The sequence below is a fragment of the Marmota monax genome, unplaced genomic scaffold (assembly GCF_021218885.2).
Source record: "Marmota monax isolate L192 unplaced genomic scaffold, Marmota_monax_Labrador192_F-V1.1 WCK01_AAM20220418_F8-fsc00040, whole genome shotgun sequence".
Taxonomy (NCBI): domain Eukaryota; kingdom Metazoa; phylum Chordata; class Mammalia; order Rodentia; family Sciuridae; genus Marmota; species Marmota monax.
Window position 1 is genome coordinate 4,357,501 of NW_026692782.1, and position 20,592 is coordinate 4,378,092.

At 32.4% G+C, this 20,592-nt stretch overlaps 1 protein-coding gene across 2 annotated transcripts in view; it reads left to right on the forward strand.

Annotated features, from left to right (window-relative positions):
* The window catches only part of Spock3 (SPARC (osteonectin), cwcv and kazal like domains proteoglycan 3), a 433,106-nt gene that overhangs the window by 1,229 nt on the left and 411,285 nt on the right, over positions 1–20,592 (forward strand). The window lies entirely within an intron of this gene.

A 20,592-nucleotide genomic window follows, 5' to 3' on the forward strand; every position in this document is an offset into this window, starting at 1 on the left:
GTATTGCTACTAAAGTAACTAGGATCGATCCCTTTACTAATGGTCCATTAAGGAATTTGAGTTTGGAGGTAGGAAGATGTAAGATTTATAAATGCCCGCTCTCCAGGGGTGGGAGGTTGTTTGGCGGCTCCAGTAGGCAGAAGTTGAACTGCTCCAATTACATAAAATTGCTATCAGATTTGTGTTTCACCATTCACTTTAACTGAGAACGTGTTTGCAATGCTTTTGATTATGTTTTACTTCCCAATTAATCACTGCTGTAAAATCTGCCAGGGAGGGGACGCCCGCAGGCGACATCCATGAAAGAGTTAACTGTGGAGTCTCTTTGGGAGTTTTCTGAAAGGTTATTTAAAGGAAAGGAGTTTTACAGACTGGGACTTTTTGTTTGACTGGAGCCAATGGCCAAGACATTCTAGTCACCACCACCCCCAACACACAGACACACATACACACACCTGATCTGAGCAGAGCCAAGTGCTGTCTGTGGCCAGAACACAGCTCATCCTGCCACACTTAACTTGGTTGTTCCAGTAAAGAGGTCTCCCTGACTTGGTTACAGGTCCCCCAATCCTCTCTATAAACCCTAAGGCCTGAAAAGGAGCCAGAGTGATTCACAGACAATTGCCAATCCTTACTGTGACATTTGAGAGAATTTCTTAGGGAGTCCATCTGCAGTGCACTACGTGTAGATGAGTTAACTTCTTTGATCAGCTCAGACTCTGTCACGATTTGGCAAAAATCAATGGAAGCTAGGGCTAATTTTCAGCTAGGCTCCTTGACTCCCTTGTCCCAACACCCCTTCAAAAAAGTACCTGGCAAAGCCAAGTCCTGAAGGGGATTCTGGAAAAAAAGAAATTAAAAAAAAAAAAGGTAATTTGACTTTAAATCTAGGTGCAGCTACTTGATATTCAGCATGGATACAGAGGATGAAAATTGATAATGATAATACTTAATGGAGGTCTTATTCTTACATACGTTGTGAACAAAGCTTAAATGTCATTTTATTACTAAATGAATGCTCTTATAAAAGTGAATCCTTATCTCTTTGTTTTAAGTTTGTACTAATATTAACTCCAACAAAAAATAAGCAAATGTGATATTTCTAAATCTGGAGAAAATTTCTGTTTCTCATGCCCTCATTGTAGAAAAATATATTGAAAATTTTGTTAATATTTGAACAATGCTTCTCATTTTGACATGTCTATATAGTGACTGCTTCACAGTTTTTAAAATGAAATTCAAACTTGCTTCTTTAAAATATTTTAGATATTGAGTATCTTAGTGTCCTCTGTTTTAAGTAAAATTGCTTTATTGAATCAGTGAGAATGAGCAGCCTATATTTGGACAGTTTGTGAATGTGTTTGATTTAAACTCTTATGGCAAGCTGAGTTGCCTACTGTGGAACTAAAAATTCTAGAATAAATGCATTCAACTTCTACAAAGCTAGAATATTTTCATTAGTCTTGTATTTTCAGACATTCTTCTATAATCTCAGGGGGAAATCAAAATCGTGTATATGTTTAAATAAAGGATTTACTGAAATATTTTAAGCAAATATTTGTTTTGGAGTATATGCAATATATAGAAATATAATAAAGATTTTTTTTTGCAAAACTTAAGTTTAGAATAGCTATTTTAATAAGATAATTACATTTTTATAAAGATGACTTCTGGAAGGCATGGAGAAGATAAGTGTTATCATTATATTTCCCCTTTAGCCACCTGTTGCTCATTATTAACATGATGAAATGTAGGCTGACAGCATGCTTCTGAAGTCATAACTCAGTGCCTAACATAGAATCCTTATTTAGACTCTCCACCTTACTGCTGTTTACATATTCTTTCCCTTTTGGGAAATCATTAACTCAATTTTTTTTTTTGGTCTGTATCTTTATGGATGTGATTTATTTATTAGTTTATTTTTGTCTGAAAGCACATGATTAAAAGACATTGCTTGAAACAAAACTGCTACATGAATCTACCTTTATGTGTACTGCGTAAGAATTTATATCTTAACACAGATTTATGTACTCAGTTATGAAGACACAAGGAATCTGAACTGCATCTTATAGTAACAGTTTAATGGAAGTGTTATTTTTAGTGCTTTTTCTCCATAAAATTATAATTATGTCCTTTAGAAATAAAAAAAAAAAACTTTGTGATGCCTCAGCATAATTAACACTGTAAATAATCTTTACCGTACTTCTTGAGAGTGACTGTTATACAAAACTGACATTATTTTAAAAGTAGCTCCTTAAAAAAAGTTTGAACTGTGCTACTTTTTGAATTATATTTGAAAAATACCTTGAAAACTACTTAAAAACTCAATTAATGGTTATTTCAATTGAATTCAATGGAATAAGTTTAGAAATAAATGATTTTAATATATAATATAAATATGTGAACATATTTATTTATTTATGTATTTATTCATGCTACCAGAGATTGAACTCAGGGTCACTCCACTACTGGGCCACAACCCCAGCTCTATTTTGTATTTTATTTAGAGACAGGGTCTCACTGAGTTGTTTAGCGCCTCACTTTTGCCGAGGATACATTTGAACTTGCAGTCCTTGGGCTTCAGCCTCCTGAACTGCTGGGATTACAGGAGTGCACCATGCAGTCTATTTTATAGATATTTTATAATAAATATAATAAATATAATAAATATAATAAATATAATATAGATATTTTATAATAAAGGATTAGGGGTGAGCAGCATGCATGTGAAGTGTTATTTAAGAGTAGAGGAACATAAGAACTACTACCCCTGGCGACTCATTTTCACAAAGCTTACCATGAGTTAGTCTTCACAAAAAAGACACTTCAAAGAATTATCATCATCATCATCATCATCATAATTATTTTGTTATCAGGATTGAACCCAGGGGCCCTTAAGCACTAAACCATATCCCCAGCCCTTTTTTGTATTTTACTTTGAGACAGGGTCTCACTAAGTTACTCAGGGCCTTGCCAACTTGCCAAGGTTGACTTTGAACTTAGGATCCTCCTGCTTCAACCTCCTGAATTGATGGGATTACAGGAGTATGACACCCAGTGCCACTACTGCCAAGGATTTTGACTACTCTATACTAGTAATGTTGAATAAAGTTTGTTTTGAATTTGTTCTCCAATGTGCACAGAATAGAATTATATAAACATTAAGAACTTTTGACTCTTTGAAATCATTAATATATTTATAAAATTCTAGTAAAGATTTTTAATTCTTATGTCTTGGGAAGAAAATTACATTTTAACTCAATCTAAAGACTTAGAAAACTTAATACATTTAAAAATAAATATATTAGAACCAATGTTATGTTCAGAGTATAATTATATGATTATAAAATAAAATAGGGACTGGGAATGCAGCTCAGTGGTAGAGCACATGCTTAGCATACATGAGGCCTTAATAACAAAATGAAATTAAAAAAAAAAAAACTCTCAACAGTGGGATTTGTTTAGTGGATATACTAGTTTTTATTTTTTGTAGCAATGTTGGGTAGTAGTAAAATCAAGAACGCAAGGTTTCTCAGTGAGGGAATTTGGGGAGTCCTACTGCCTTGTCCAAGCACAGTAGTTTACAGGATTTGCTCACCCAGTTCTTACATATATATTAGGAGAACTTGAAAGCAGTGCTCTTATGAGGAAAGTGAATCATTAGCTCAAATGTCTCACATATTACATATTTCAAACATTTATATTTATAAGCTCAATTAAACCATATCCATTGTCATGTAATAAATGAGTGTTGAATTTGGGAACCAATGAATTAATTGGTAATTGATATAATACCATCATCCACCTTATATGTAATTGATTTAACTGAAGTACACATATTAATTAAGAATGACAGGAAAGACATGAGAAACCCTTAAATACTGTATGTCGGAAGCAGTTCAACAAAAATCCAGCAAACTTTTAATAAATCATATTTAAAAAATCAAGATTGTACCATTAAATCAAAATTTAAAGTTTTAAATTAGATTTATTTTTCAAAAAAAAAAAAAAAACTGAGGCTCATTTTGAACTTTGAGAAATGGTTACCATGAGTGTTGCATAAACTACAGTCAACTTTGGTTTACATTTATTCCTTAAGTGATTTTAGTACTCTGGCTACAATGAAGACAATAGCAAAGCACTAAAATTTAACTTTAAAAATGTAACCTGATTATTGGCTAAAAGGCGTGTACAATATTGTGAAATGGGACATAGAGATCGATGTGTTTCAGGGCATGCCAGTAGTAATTTTACTTTATAAGAATGGCTGATTTGGGGATACAGAGTAGTAAGTAAACTTTTCTTAACTTCTTTTGTTATTTTCTGTTTTCCTCTGAGTCAAGATTCTTAAGTGTACAGAATATCAGAGTTAATGACGGATAGTGAAAGGTCTTTCCTGACAACTTAGTGGACTACAAAAGAAAAAAGATCCTTGAGAATCTCTCAAATTTTAATGTTATAAGAAAGCAAATAAAAACATTCCGCATTTGTTTTTGGGGGATTGGCTAATTTCACTTAGCAGTATCTTCTCTAACACTATCTATTTACCTGCAAATGCCATGATTTTATTCTCATTTATTGCTGAGTAATAGTCCATTGTGTATATATCTCACAATTTTTTATCCATTCATCTACTGAAGGGCATCCACAGTTTAGCTATTGTGAATTGTGCTGCCATAAACATTGATGTAGCTGTGTCCCTGTAGTATGCTGTTTTTAAGTCCTTTGGATATAGACCTAGGAGAGGGATAGCTGAACCGAATGGTGGTTCCATTCCCAATTTTCCAAGAAATCTCCATACTACTTTCCATATTGGCTGCACCAATTTGCAGCCCCACCAGCAGTGTGTGAGTGTTTTCTCTGATATAAGGAGACTGAATCATAGTGGGGAAGGGAGGGAGAGCGTGGAGGAACAGATGAACTCTATATAGGGCAGAGGGGTGGGAGGGGAAGGGAGATATAGGGTTAGAAATGATGGTGGAATATGATGGACATTATTATCCAAAGTACATGTATAAAGACATGAATTGGTGTGAATATACTTTGTATACAACTAGAGATATGAAAAACTGTGCTCTATATGTGTAATAAGAATTATAAGGCATTTTGCTGTCATTCTGCTGTCACATAAATAAAAAAATTAATAAGTAAAAAAAGAAAGCAAATGAAACTATTGATATATAGGCCTTATTGAAGTAAATTACCATATGGCTTCATGAAGCATTATGGTTCAAACAATGATACACTTCAAAGAATAAGCTCTCAATCCCTCTCTCTGTTTTTTTTTTTTTGGGGGGGGGTGGATTTTAATGATTCACCCTGGTTGTTTTTCTTAAGTACTAGGGAAGATACCTTGGTGCAAGGTGGGGCTTCTTCTTTATGCTGCCTTAATAGTTGGCTGCAGGGTTTTACTGTTTTACTTTTCAATACTATATACCAAGTAGTTACTACATAACTAGATGCATTTAGCACAGTAAACTACTACTTTCTCTATTCAGGAATACTTTCTCAATAGTACTAGCCAATTCTTATATGCACAAATTCAGTAATTCTTATTATGAGATTATATTTATAATAGTTATAATCATTAATTATATTTATCTTGGTCAAGCATATACCTATATATACCTTGCCTTGGGAAGAATTCTTCACAGTTAATTCATTGCATTTTCTTGAATGTTTTTTCTTTCTTTTTTTTTTTTTTGATTATTAGCACTGGGGTAGTCCTGAAAAACCTTTAAATATTCTGTACATGTTTGCAGGTCAGAGTAGGTGAGGACTACAGGATACAACTATGTTCTTGTTGTACTCTTATTCATATCATTTACCTCATGAGAGATTTAATCTAGAGATAGGCAACTAACTTCTTAAGAGAAGCTGAGGCAGTCTGGATTCAGGGCCCCCGAGTAACTCTTGCAACAACGGGCTAGCACCCGACTCCTGTCCTTGTCATGTGGGTCCTTTTTAAGCCATGTCATGGTGTTCCCTCCACATCCCTGTATTTTAATCTTGTCATCACTAATATTACCAGCCCACCAGTAAAAATTTAAATTGTTTTTGTCATATCAGAAATCACAAGATGAAAGAAGGCAGGTCAGAGAATGTCCACTGACCTGCAAATTTCTAGAGAGGATACCTCAGGGAAAGGTGGTATCATATTAGCAAAGTCCTTAAGAAAGTCTGAATTGAGAACAAAATGTAGTTAATTTGACATGGATTCTTCCTAACAGAAAATAAAGTACCACATACTTTTACTTTTCTAGCTCTTATAACTTCTAGTGAATCATTAGAAAAGTATAACTAAATGAATTAGGAAATACATTAGTCTGTTTATACATAAATAATTCTATGTCTAAAATAGTATGTATTATAAATATACACTTTATGTGAGTGTGTGTGTATCTTCAAACAGGTGCAGATAAAGGAATCTAAAAATTGAGACAATTATAGGTAGTATAGGTATAATATAAACATATGTTATATATATATATATACTATATATATATAAAATATATACATACACATTATACACAAACACATTAAGTAAAAAACCAACAATCCCCCACCAAAAATTTTAAGTCATGCTAGGTTTTTTTTTTGTTTCTTGTGTAAGTTCCTGCTTCACATAGCTTGAGATGATCTCATTTTCTACATGTGTGACCACATTGTGTTTTCTTGCTTCTTATAGAAAGTCAGCAGCTCTAGGATTAGATCCTTAAACTTTTTAGCTAGATTTGCAAAAGGAACAGTGTTTACTGATGGATGGCATTTATTTTCTACCCTTACAGTGAAACTACTTGGTTGGATGCATTTAAAGCTCATGATTCTGACTCAGAGTGACATTGTATATTCTTATTCAATTTTAGTTTCCATGATTTCATGATCTGGGTCACAATTTTATTTCATGTACCTACTTTTAAAGGCTGATCTTTGAATCTTCTATACACACCATTCAACCCCGAAAGCTCCTGGAGTATTTATATGTCTTTTCATCTTTTTTACTCTTTGCTATGTCAACAAGTTTACAGATTTGGATACCTCATTAGACTGCAAACTTCTTACAGATATAGACTGCAGTCTTCCTCCCCCACAAATTTTCCACTTCACCTTGCATTAGCACAATAACTGGCTCAGAGTTTGCACTAGAAAATAAAGGAAAGAACATTATATTCGATATGTATTGCCAACTGAATAGTCCTTAAGACTCTTAGAAAAGTGCTGTCATTTATCAACCAATTTCATTTCTGACCACTTCAAGTCCAGTTTTGTAATTTAAATAAGAATTTAATTATTGTAAAAAATGTCAAGTACTAAAATGCCTTAGGACTACGAGTTCTAACCTGTACCAAAATGGAAATACCATTCCAAACCATCAGGTTCGATTTTAGAATAGTCAACAGTAGTTGGTAATAATGTGTATCTTGGCATTCTCTGCCAGTTTATCCAATTGTCTTCCTACAGTTTCTCTCCGGTCACATAATTTTGTTACTCTAATGTCTTTGAATATTTTTATTGTCTTGTAAGTAAGATTAAACACCAGTGTCTTCTGTTTATTCTACTACTACTGAACTTCAGTAAATGGTTGTGTGGCTAAATGCAGATATTTCACAGGTTGATTTGGTCTTACTTCTGCCTCACTTATAATTGGCAGTGTATCAGTCAGGGCAAGGTTGAGTTCTCACAAAAAGGAGAACTTTAATCAGAGTGCCTTAATTAAGGTAGTTTTATTTTCTAACCATGTAACCATCAATAAGTGCCTGTTCAGGCCTGGGCTTTCCATTTTTCTCCATAAGTGGCATTTTCTATCCTGTATAAAGGGTTTCTGTTAAAGGATTTATGACCCAAAACAGTCACACATGACTTCTACTTATGTCCCATGGGCCTGGACTTAGTTACATGGTTTTACCTTGCTATAAGGTATACCATGGAACTTAACCTCTAATGGCAAAGGATTAACAACAAAAGAAAGAAAGCAATCCTTGGTACCAGAAAAAAAAATATTGGTATCTTTAGTCATGCTCTATTCATCATCTAAATGTCCCTTGAAAATATTCTCTACCTCTATTCCTGTGTCCACTGATAAGAATTTGTATTATTGCCTATGAATCGTTAGCCATGCCTTCAATATTCCTTCCTAATTCTATGTCATCCCCCTGTCCTCTTAGCCAAGAATGGTAGGCTGAGTTATGATGGCCATGCTAGAAATGGAATGCTTGGTTCCTAAGGTTTTGGTTGTAGAAGTTTGGCAGCAAATAGTGGTGTGCTAATTTCTAAGAGAAAAGGTTTATGGTCAGAACCAAAGAAGTATCCAAGAGGTAATCACAATAATAAGACTGATGACCAGTTTTGCTTTCCTTTAGTGAAATCACTTAGTGTATTTTCTAGAATATCCTTTTAACTATGAGTATTTAGTCATAGGTCCAGAATGCTTTTATGTGAAGCATCATGGTGATTGGTGTGGTGGTGGGATTTGAATTTAATTCTCATACCCCTCAACTGTGTATAGTGTATATATGAGAATATATATATACACTCTCTTGTACCCAAGTTGTATTTGCTCTGACGCAGCAAAAAGGAAAGCACCATTAGTGCAAAGTAGTGGTATAATACCAAAATAATACTATTCTACTGTAGTAATACTTGAAGTAACCCTAGAAATGATGGGAATCCTAGGAAGGATGCTGTTGTGGGGTCCAAGAAGCTCTTGTCCTTGGAATCAAAGAACAATCGTTTTCGTTCTAGTATCTTTGAGATGGTTATGAAATAGGAACAGCAGACCTGACATGTAGACTTTACACTTTCATATATATATATATATATATATATATATATATATATATGGCATGATTATTTTATAAGTGGTGATTACATAATTTTTGTGTGATGTTTTGTTTCCAGTTAAAATTAAGTTTGCAATAACAACAGTATAAAAGTTTCCAAGGGATAAAAATAGGTTAAAAAAATCTTCTTATAAAACCATTTTGCCACTTCAGTCATGTAATTTATCCCAAAGAATTAATGCTTTTCTCATCCTATATGCCTACCATAAGGCATCTGACCTTCGATTTCTTGCTCACCATCTTTTTAATTTTTTTTTAATTCATCAAGGAAATAATGGCCCCAACTAGAAACACTATTGCTGTTTCTGAACACATTGAGCAGATTTTTTTTTCTCTTCAGAATCTGAGGCTAATAATAAAGTTTTATTCCTTCTTTCAGAAACAACACTATGATATTTCATTAGTCTATTTAAAGTTTTAAAAACCACATTTAATGTATATAAAATCTCTAAGACTTATAGGAGATAGACACTTTTCTTTTTTATGTATCCTATGTGCTTTCAATATTATTCCTCACATTGTGAAATAGAGATTATTAAATAAAATTCAACATAATGTTTTCATAAGAAAAAATGTAATTGATTATTTTTAATTATACTATTTCAATAGAGAAAAAAAGTAATTAATTAACTATTGCAGCAATTGTTAATTATGCTTATTTGGTTAGGTCCTAATATTTGATAGTTTGGTTTAGTGTTAACATAATTTACAAAAGGAAATTTATGTATTTTTATTTTTTTCTTGGTACTGGGAAATGAACCAGGGACACTTTACTACTGAGTCACTTTCCTTTCCCTTTTTATTTTGAGACAGGGTATCACTAAGTTGCTGTTGCTGGCCTTGAACTTGTGATCCTCCTGCCTCAGCCTCCCAAATTGCTGGGATTTCAGGCATGTTTCAGGCATAAAGGAACATTAACATATAGAGATATATTGTATACATGATCAAATAGCTAACATATCTGTGAATTGCTCTTTAGCTCTTTATATGAATTAGAAATTAACAATATGCTGATATACCTGCTTCAAGATAGTTCTAATAGTATTTCATTAATATTATACCATGTTTTATCTATAAGTACTTCTGGATTTAGGATGGAATTACATCCTGATAAGTTGAAAATATCTAAGTCAAGGATGCAGGTAAGTTCAGTAGAGTAGAGGGGAGGGAAAGGGGAGGTACTGGGGACTGAATTAGAACAAATTATATTCTAAGCTTTTATAATTATGTCAAAATGAATCCTAATGCTATGCATAACTAAAAAGGACCAGTAAAAGGCATGTAATGCACTTATACTAGCAAACATCATAACTTAGCTAAATAGCATAATGTTGGTTGTTTTCTGTTGTGACTACGTGACTAGGAGCTGGGGCTCACTGTCCCTTCCCAGTGTGTAGAAAAATCACCAAATAACATACTGCTAGTCTCAGAAAAGATGTAAAATTTAAGTAAGTTTCCCCTGAATATGTATTGTTTCACACCATTATGAAGTTTAAAATGGTTAAGTCCGATTATTGTAAGTTTGGGGATGGTCTGCGTAGGCATTTAGTCTTTAAGCATAGGAAGGATGATGATATTTGGCTTATAAATGCTGTTTTGAGTGTCTATTGTATGCTAGGCACTTTAGGTATTTTATATATACAGCATATTTTATTGTTAATTGTAGTAAAGAAACAAAATTTATTATATTAACCATTTTAAAGTGCGGGTCAGTATTTTTAAGTGTATTCTCACTGTTGTGCAACTAACCTCTAAAATCTTTACATCTTGCAAAACTGAAACTTGACACCCATAAAACTGCTCCCTATTTTATTCTATCTCGATTCTTGGCAACTACCTTTCTTCTGTTTCTATGACTTTGACTAGTATATATGTTTCACATAAAAGATACCAGTCAGTACTTGTCTTTTTGTGACTGGTTTATTTCACTTAACACAGTGTCTTCAAGGATTTCCTTCTTTTTATAAGATTGAATAATATTCTATTTTATGACTAAAACTGCATTTTCTTCACTCATCCATCTACAGACACTTGGATTGCTTCTACCTCTTGGCTTCTGTGACTAATGCTGCTTGAATGTGAGTGTACAAATATGTCAAAGGTTCTACTTTCAAGTCTTTTGGATATATACCCAGAAGTGGAATTTCTGGATTCTTTGGTAATTCTACTTTTAACCCTTTTTGAACTGCCATACTATTTTCCATAGAGGATGCACCATTTCACATTTCCTCCAGTAAAGCACAAATTTCCCAATTCTCCATGTCCTTGCCAACACTTGTTTTCTGTTTTTGTGATAAAACAGCCATCCTAATGGATATGAAGTGATACCTCATTGTGGTTTTGATTTGTATTTCCCTAATGACTAGTAATATTGACCATTCTTTCCTGTACTTTTGAGCCATGTGTAATATTATATCTGGAGAAATTTTCATTCAAGTCCTTTGACATTTTTTTAAGTAATTTCTTGTTTTCATTAAAATTTCTTACCAACTAAAAATGTAGACACAATTAATCTCCTTTTACAAATGTAGAGATAACATTTTAAGATGATTAGTCAATCTGTTCAGGATTAATATTTGAACCTACTCTCTAAAAATAATATTTATTTATTTATTGCTTTGCTACTTATTAACAGTTGACTACTTAAAATGAATTATTACAGACAAATTGGATTTCCACCTTTTAAAATGTCATGTTTGGACCTTTTAAATGGTCACATTGATGATCTTCTCACCAGCTAGATCAAGAAGTTCATAAAGATTTGAAATTTTTAGTAGAACCTATTGTCTTACCATCACAATGATGCTACCATGATTCGTCTTGAAGCTAGGACACAAGATGTCTAGTAGCCTGTCCTTTATTAGTCTTATAAAGGCCAGTAATTGAAAATCACATACTGTTCAAAGAATGCTTCTTCCTATGGGAATACTACATTTGGTAACTGTATATTACTGGTATTTTTGTTAGTTTTTTTTTTTTGTTTTATTTTGTTTACATCACTGTGCACTTCTGAATATTCACTGTTGATGAAAATGGCTATAAAAGAAATGATGAATATGTTCTTACAATGACTGTCATTTGGCTTGTAACAATTTTGGAAACTGTTAGGTATAACTGTACCTAGTTTCCAATTATTACAATTGTGATATTTCTTCCTTCCTTCCTTCCTTCCTTTTCTTCTATTTATTTTTGATGGAGACTGATTTTCCTTGCTCCTATTTTCAAAGTCGGTTAAAAGAAAAAAAAACAGAAAGATGGCATATTTCGTTTAATCAGACATAAGTATTCACAAATTATTATCATGTACAATTAATACATGAACATATAATCTATGTTTAATCAATGTTGAATGGGTTCTGAGAAAGACTGCCAATCACATCCATAGGAGACCACTTAAATTTCTGTTTTCCATGTTGAATATCAAAGAGTGATATAATGGTATTGACTTTTAAAAAATTGAAATAACACACTATAGTGACATAGCCACAGTCAATGCTGATACCAGCTCAATTCACAATAGCTAAACAGTGGAACCAACTTAGGTGTCCTTCAACAGATGAAAGGATAAAGAAAATGTGGTATATATACACAATAGAATATTACTCTACCTTAAAGAATAATAAAATTATGTCGTTTGCAGGTAAAATAGATGTAGCTGGAGAATATTATGCTAATTGAAATAATCCAATTCCAAAAAACCTAAGGCTGAATGTTTTCTCTGCTATGTGGATGCTAATTCACAGTAAGGGGCGGTGGGCAGGCTAGGGAAGAATAGAAGTACTTTGGAATGAAAGGAGAGGAGCGGGTATGGGGGTAGGAAGGAAAACAGAATGAATCAGACATTATTACCTCATGTGCATCTATTGTTACACGACCAGTGTAACTCTACATCATGTACAACCAGAAGAATGAGAAGTTATACTCCATTTATGTATGATGTGTCAAAATGCATTCTAGTGTCATGTATAACTAATCAGAACAAATGAAAAAAATTGAAATAATATCATATAATTGTTTGGAATGCATCTAATTTCTAAAAATAATTTTGTTGTCTTATCTACAGTTTCAAGACTTCTTTATCTAGAATATTATTTTAAATATTAGATAGCTTAATCATTGATTATACTCCATTTTAGATTTTTCATTTTATAGTTCTACAGCAAAAGAACAAAATTAATTAGCTGCCATACTGAAAAAAGTAGAATAAATTAAAATTAAATGATTTTTTATATTTTTATTCTTATTAAATTAACTGATACTGAACTTCATGCTAAATTTTGTATATAGTATTTTTATGAAAGAAATTTTGTATATAGTATTTTAAATGGGAATTTTGATAAAAATTACACTAGTTTATAGTCAATTTGGAGTACTATATTGAGTGTTCCAAACATTAGCACATGGTTTCAATTTTTTTTATTCTTTTAAATTATTTTATTCATTTATTTTTATGTGGTACTAAGGATTGAACCCAGTGTCTCACACACGCTGGGTAAGTGCTTTACCATTGAGCCACAAACCCAGCCCAGCATATACATGGCTTAATTTTTAATTCTCAGCAGGGACCTAAAAGGAGAGGGACCAAAAGTGCACCAACTTAAATAGAATTGCCTCCAGATATATAAAACATGACTTGGCATTGTCTTTCTGAATGAGGTAAAATGCTTACTAGATACAGCTCCTAAAAATAGTAATTTGATAGTCCCTTAATCATAGCTCACTTTTCCTTTTCCATTGCCAGGCTACTTTTGTGACTTTCAAAATATTTACACAGGGTACTATATGCTGGATACTTTGAAATACGAGCTTGCTAATTGCTCTGGCTCTTGGTATTAGCATCTGCTGAAGAACCAGTTTTAGGAGATCAGGGGAATATTTATAGGCCTTTCATGGCATACAGTACAGTATGAAATTATAGGCAGCCTCCTCGTCTCTCAGGAAGGCTGTCTAAGGTGCCCTTGGCAACATCTGATATTCTTCTCCAATGTCCCTGAGGCTCTTAGCTTCATCTAAAATGAACATTCCCTGGGGGAAAATTTTCTGGAACATTGTATCAACAGCATTAACCTAGTATTACCTGAGAACTTTTCCTTTGACATAAAATGTAATTTCTTGCAATTGAGATGTTATGCACTTCATAGTTTTAAAAGAATGATTGGACTTAACCGAAACTATGAATTAAAGGCACATTCCATTCTGTTAGCTAGAGAAGTTTAGAAGCTGTGGAATCTGAAAGTAACCTTTTCGGCAAAGTAAGATTTTTTACAAACACCAACACATGTAGCAACATTATCCTCAGAATTTCATGAATTCATTAAATATGCTATTTTTTGCTTGCTAATGTTATTGTCATTTAAACTATTTGTTATAGAATTGATGGTTTTCACTCCAAGTGCACATTTTTCTCAGTAAAAGTCTCCAATGTGGAATGACATGTTGAATTTAGATAACAAATCAACAATAAAGATAGAAGTCCTTCATTATCTTTGAGAAATAGAATATATTTGAAAAGTCAACACACATTATGTTTTTGAACACACATTATGCATCACAACCCATGTGGCTGAGAACCACAGCAGTTTATAGGTCCTGGAATGAGATTAGGAAATATAGTTTCAGAACTGCTTTGTTTGCTGTGAATAGCTAAATACCCTCTCCTGCCAAAATTCTTCTTCTTCTTTTCTTTTTTTCCCCTTGCAGTGAGTGCCCTTTTATTTATACATGCTTTTATCACTGATCATAGAATTATAGAGAAGAGTAGAGGAAGGCTGGCATAGGTCCCCGAAATTACAAACTCAGTACTGAGGTACTCATGGTACCATGGTAAGAAGTAAAGGAAAATGTCAAAACCTTATCTATGGGGAGTGATAGCTACAGGAGGGTTCATGTGCTTAATTCACTGTGAACACAACAAGGTCATTGTTGAGCTAAGAGTTCCCCCCTTCTGATGGGTCTGCCTGTTTGCCCCTGAATATTTTAAAGTTTCCTTCCTCCAGAACCTGTGATCATGAACTATAAAAATAAGTTCTTTATGAATGATAAGTTTTGTAAATGGTAAATAGCTTCATGATTCTGTAGGTAATGCAAGTTAAAAACATGTTTGGTCTTAATTATTTACCTTGGATAAGATACATTATTTTTCACCCTTTTATTGTTGGACTAGACTATGATGTTTCTGATTTGTATTTGTTGAATAAACGTCCTTCAGTGTTGTGGTTTGTGGGTTCAACTTTTTTTTTTAATTTGAATGAAACTATAAGTTATTTTCTCCTAGATGCTTTAATAAAATTGCACAATTCAGTTTTTATAGGAACCTAGCAATATTGTTATTACTTGTTACCATCCAGTAAAAAGACCTATGATTGATTTTTAAATTAGATATAAATTGTATGTTCATTACCAAGTATTTTTTGTTCTTTTAAAATATATTATTAATATATATAAATTGTACTTATTAAATAGTGTTCAGTGTGAATTTTAATACATGCATGTAGTATGCATTAATGAAATTCTGCCTAGGGAAATTCTTAAATAAATTTTGACTAAATCACATAACAACCAAAATATGCTGTGTAAAGGACATATAATATTATGTATGCTATACAAATTTTAAACAGCATATTTTCCATGTTTTTGCAATTTTAATATATTTTAACTGAACCAATTTTATAAATAAAGTTGGCTGACAAAGTTCAAACAATTTTTTAATGAATTTTTGTTCCTTTTGGAATTCAGTTTTATTAATGAAAAGCAAATGAAATAGCAAAATAATTTCATTTCACATGGTATAAAAAATTGAAAAAAATTTGAAAACATTAATATGGCAATTTTTGCACGTAAGTTTAGATTGGAATTGAAACTTATATTCCTGTGGTTTAATCTTGTTTCTATTCATTTTAAGGTTCCTATGTAATTCTGTCATTTAGTTTTGAGTTTTTTTTTCTGTAATATAACTTTTGAAGTATTTCTATATTTTACAATTGATTTATTTTTTTAAAAAAAATTCTCTGTACCCAAACCCTTCAGCATGTTGGATACAAATAATCACTCAGTCCAGAAAATATCAGATGAAAAAAAAATTACATAAAATATTCAGAATTCCATAAAATATTCTCCATGATAACATGGGTAATGGGTGAATTGTGCAATGCCATCACTTCTATAAACAGAATTTTTAACTTAAAGCTCTGCAAAGATTTCTTGAATGTTCTTACAATTACAGGGAATTTTTTATTGAAGGCAACTTTGATTCTTGTCTTCCTTACTACTGTTCCCAATCTAATCACTTGTAAGTCTTGTCTGCAGTAATTTCCTTCCTTCCTTCCTTCCTTCCTTCCTTCCTTCCTTCCTTCCTTCCTTAATTGTAGATAGATACAATACAATTATTTATTTATTTGCTTGTTTATTTATTTATTTATTTATTTATTTATTTATTTTTATGTGGTTCTAAGGATCAAACCCAGTGCCTCATCCATACTAGGCAAGGGTCCTACCACTGAGCCACAACCCCAGCCCTTTTCTGGTAAATTTCAAGATAAAGACTCTTCTCTCTTCGTTGGATTAGATCCTCATTATCTCTTACTTACACTGGTTCTGTAGATTACCTTCACATTTACAGGTTTTTTCCTGCTGATGAGCGTTAGGAAGCCTTTACTAATCAATTAATTTCTCCCAAATTATAGTTCTCATCTTGTTCCTTTGTTCAAAAAGATACATTCATTCTTTAATTCATTATCCAGTAGAGCTTCACATCACTGGCACAGTAAATTGCCTTCCAAAAACCTGCAGTAAGATTGACTTTGATGGGATAAATTGCAATATCCAGATAATGGACCAGTCATTGTATGTGTGGAGTCATGTTAGAGAGAGATCATGTGATTCCTGAGTCTGTGTGTATTAATGTAAGCTTTTAAAATATTGCAACCCATTATTGGAGGAAAATAGTTTATTAGAAGGAGACTGAATTGAGAAAGAAATATAACTTACCTAGGAAAATTTTGGCAGGGAGCAGAATGGTCAGGAGTAAGAATGGTCACCACCAGTGTTTATCCAAGGTTGGTCTATACCTCTATAACGTGTAAAGGACAAAATAATTCCCTTTCTGTCTCCGTGCCCACCCAGCTGAGCTCAGGGAGAGTATGCACCAACCATCCTGACATTGGTTTCTGCTGGCAGAACCAGGTTTCTGAGGCTTCAGGGCTGAAGGCCAGATTCTTTACAGTGGTGAATTCATCAAGGGACTACCACAGTGGGAGTTCTTTGGTAAGTAGCCAGGATCTTTCTAGTGACAGACAGGTCTCACCAGATACTTTATCTACAAATGTCAGCACCAAATAAAATCCAGATTTCCTATCCTCAAATCCCAAAGCCCTTCCCTATCTGCCTCCAAACCATATTTTATTTTTTCACCTCTATTTTCTCTTTGTGTGTATGTGTGTTCTTCCAAGCACTCAAATTGAGTTATTGTCTATCTTTGTGCTATATTTTATGCTTTCTCTTGTTTTTGTGACTTCCTCCAAATGAGCCATTCATCTGGAATAGAAAGCCTTTGCCCTCTTATTTATCTATTCTGTATCATTTCTCATTTTTCATAGTCCATTTTATACTCTTCTTCCATGACCCCTTGCATGATCCACAGTCAAATGCAACCTCTCTTTCCCATGAACTCCTGAAGCACATTTTGCCAGGTAGAGTTAGCAGTGGAAAGAGGCATGCTTCTAAGAGTATGTGCATTACACTCTTGGAGTGTAAAACAGTGCTTTAAAACAAATTCATGTATAGATGGGTGAATTATATAGGAATCAATGTAGATATCAGAGCCCTGCTCCATACTTTCAGTAAATAACACATCTTGTCATATTTTTCCTTGGGGCTTTTATTGAACATGTCATTTATGGAACACCTGGTCATTCCTAATTTTAAACAGTCTTTCTTAACAATCTGATTTTTTACATTGAAACTCTCATTTACTGTACAACCTTGTTACTTTTTGCCATCAATTCTGAGCCATAGTAAAGGAAAAAAGAAAAAAGAATATTAGCAAAGGTCTGCCATGTCATATGTGACACATTTTTGCTCTTCCAAGCAGCCAGCTCCTGAGCTATAATTACTATGAAAATGTCAACAGTAGGCTGCTGGATTTCTGCCACAAGTCATCACAGAAATTAGCCACCCCAAGGCAAGCCTTCGAAGCTTCAGAAAGTATTTTCACTGCCTCTTTTTGTCTAAACTCAAATTTTCTAAAAATGAGATTTCCACATAAGAAGAAACACTGATGAAGCACTGTTAAGACTCAAATGATTGAGTTATTCTCTGCATGTAACCTTTGAGAAAAGTGAAATTTATAGACTTTCTTCTTTTTTGTGGTAGAGCATCTTTTAAAAAGAAATCTTTTTAAGCCTGATTTTATAATAAAAATATGAAGGGAAGAACAATTATTTGGAGAAGATCTTGAAAAATGAGCAAATTATCTGAGATATATCTTGTAGCTTGAAATCTTATACTCTGAATTAAAAAAATATATTTTATTACCCTAAAACAAAGCATGATAAAAATTTCTTTTATAATTTTTTTATTTGTAAATATTTAGTGTTATTCATTCACCTTGAAGAGTCTACTAATATTAATGGAAATACTAATGAAAAGCAGTTAGATTTATAATTTATGATTTAAAATTGTTTTAAAAAGATACTGGCAGTGACTGTTGATACATATTTCATCCTTTGAAATACATAAATATAGGAATGATAATAACTGTCATACTTAAAGGAAAAATTAAGCATTATTCCATGATTTCATTTTGTTATACTTTGCCATTTTCTTACAATATTTTTTAAAGTTACACTTTGGAAGAAATCTTTGACTAGTTTAATAGAAGTTGCATCTATATGCATAAAATTAAAAATAGAAGTGAAGCCTTTGAGAACATAATTTGAGATCAAATCATATACTTCTTTTGCTTGAATATAACCATAGCATTTTATAATTTTCAATACAATGTTTCAATATTCATCATAATAAAAAGTCAAAATATTCATACCATGCAATTTTGTTATAATGTAGTAGATGAACAAATCTATATAATGGCACATCACCTTGCAATTCACTATATTTTATGATGACTACTTATTAGTATTTTCATATGATATTTAAAATTTAGTGCCTTTCTGTAAAATATCTAAAAACTCAAAAATTGAAACTATGAATTTTATGTTTTAAGAATCTGACATTATTAAATAATGGGAGAAGAGAGATTCTTATTTGCTTCATTATGTTTAAATGAATAGTTCTGGCAATAGTGTTTGTGTTCAAACCATAGCTCTATTTCCTTTTTCAACACTAAATAGCAACTGATACTAGTAAAAGAACAAAATGGGAAACCACAATAAAATAACCTTTTTATTTCTAAATATATAATTTTTCTAGATTTTGGAAAATGTTATTTTATAATATCATTTATAAAAATTATTACTGTTACCATTATGCATTAGGAGAAAACAATAAACAATATAATCATAAATACCAGAAAAGATTTTAAAGCAACTTCAGCTTTTGAATAAATTGTGGTATTTCTATATGGCAATGTGAATTCATATGGATAGAATCTATATGTATACTAAGATACATAGAAATCTTATTTTCAATTGAGTTACATCTACATTTGCATGAACACAGGAAGAAATTATACATGTAAATGTTGAATTTTATGCCAAAAATAAAAACAAAACATTCTCATATACAAGTGTCTGAGTATGTATTTTTTTAAATTGTAGTTATCAATGGACAGAATGTCTTTATTTATTTGTTTATGTTTATGTGGTGCAAAGGGATGAACCCAGTGCCTCACATGTGCTAAGCAAGTGCTCTGCCACTGAACTACATCTCCAGCCCCCGTCTGAGTCTATTTTAAATAGCTATAGGAGAAGTACAGAAATATTTCCCTAGCAAAGAACTGAGACCCACTGAGCAACTGTGTCCTATGCTTTGACATCAGTGAGCCCAGACTCACACTAGGTCATGTATGCAAAGCCTGAATGATGCAACTACACGCTGTTAAGTGAGAGCTACTGTAAATGGACATGTGATAAAGGCTGCCACAATATAGATTGTGCTCCAGCATCATCATTATAGGTAGCTTAGTATTAACCAAAATAAAAGCTAGTTCTGGAATTCATTTTGGTTATAGTTGTTTTGTATTTTGTCATGGATCATGAAAAAATTCAAAGATTACTCTAATTTTCTAAAATACTTTGACCTTGTTTTAAGGTTTCTATTGGATACCTTAGAGTACAAGATCGCTATTGACATTATATATGCAATTTGAAAAAACTATTTGTATTGATTTTGAAAGGACTCTAAGTGAGTTTTAAATTGATTGAGATTTCTATAACACACTAAAACCTCGTAGGTAAAGAAATGTGACCTTTTCGGTTGATTCTCTGATTTACAATCATGGTTTACAGATAAGATAAAACTTTTTCTCTTATTGATGCAATAGGAATAGAAGAATGATTGAAGTTAAAAACCATCACAATTTTTTTAAAGTACAAACCTTTGAAAATAGTTAATGTATAAAATAAAAATTTTAAAAAAATCAAATGGACAAAGTAACAAGTTTATGAAGATTCAAAATGAAGAATTTTAAGGTTACAGTGCCATAGAAGCAGAAAAGCATGTATCAAACTTTACTTTGTAATGCTTCATCTGATTAACACTCCTGTGTTGTGTTGTTATCATTATATTACCAAGAACC